This window comes from Tupaia chinensis, unplaced genomic scaffold (assembly GCF_000334495.1).
Source record: "Tupaia chinensis unplaced genomic scaffold, TupChi_1.0 Scaffold000290_1, whole genome shotgun sequence".
Lineage (NCBI taxonomy): Eukaryota > Metazoa > Chordata > Mammalia > Scandentia > Tupaiidae > Tupaia > Tupaia belangeri.
In genome coordinates this window covers 934,614-935,933 of record NW_006159775.1, presented here as the reverse complement: position 1 = coordinate 935,933, position 1,320 = coordinate 934,614, and positions in this window count along the sequence as shown.

Genomic DNA, 1,320 nt, shown 5'->3' with positions numbered 1-1,320 from the left:
TTTACTTTTGTAACTAATTTGTATTCATGATTCTGTAATCTGCCCCACTCTGAAGACCACATCTTTAGGAGGCACATGGCCGTGGTCTAGACGGATTCGGTCTGACCTAACTCTGCCTGTGAACTGTTGCCTATTGTCTGTGCTGTGTGGCTGGTTATTTACCAGGAGTCCACAGTGAAGGGTTTAGATTGTGAGCAACAGTCATGAACTTTTCCTTCCACTTTGCCACCCAAGGAGACTGCTCTATGGCTACCGGTTATTCAAACTGTTGAGGTCTAAGTAACCCTGAAAGTGTTTTCAGTTCTCAAGTCAGCTGCATTTAGTTCATGACTGTGGCAGTCTGCTTCTGTGGTCACTTAGATACTGATTCTCCTGCTTCCTTGTAATGACCCTTTTGACTACGCCTAGATACTCGAGGGTTATTTCCCCATCTCAAGATCCCTTTGCCACATAAGGGGACATATTAATATGTTCCTGAATTAGAAAGTGGCTATTGTTGGGGACATTATTCTGTCTCCCACAATCCCAAACTCTGCTCTGTGACCCTGAACAACCCATCCACCTTTCTGAGCCCCCCTCCTCTTGCACATCATGAAAATGTGAACTAAATCACATCTTTTTGGCTTCAAGGTTCTATGATTTTGTGACCAGGGCTCACCAGCATACTTCACTGGGATGGAAACTCAGACCAAATGCCAGCTCTCTGGTGATTGGTGGGACCGTCTCTATGGAAGCCAAACAGCATGGATGTGAGGCCAGGTCTGTAGCCTCTCAATGTGTTTCCTTTCTCACATTAGCCTAGTATATTAAATTCTGTTTTAAAGAGACTTGGAAAAACATCTGAATTATTTTTAGTAAATTGTTTTCTGCTTTTTATCTCTTTTTATCTTGAGTGAAGCTGCATCATAAAGCAAAAAGCAACTGTTTTCTCTTCATGGATTTAGATTTTCAAAATCAGTCTTTAAAATATTGCCTGGGGGATAAACAGATTGTGTAATGGTTACGTTGCTGGACTCCTATGTCTCTGATCACAGTTCGAGTCCCAGATCCGGTAGCTTGAAATACTCACATCAGTTGCATGTGCATGTGTGCCCAAAATCCCAAGGGGAGTAAAGAGGAGGAAAAGAGATTGCAGTGTAGCCATCCCCTTGGGATAATTTCTCACTTCCTCTCTTTTTGTCTTTCTGGTGAGCACGCACGCCCTATAGCAAAAAAACCCTCTCTTTTGGGAACCAGCAGTTGGCGTAATGGCTATGTTGCTGGACTCCCACGTAGTCGACCGCAGTCCGCGTCCTGGACCCGGTGGCTTAAAACTCACAC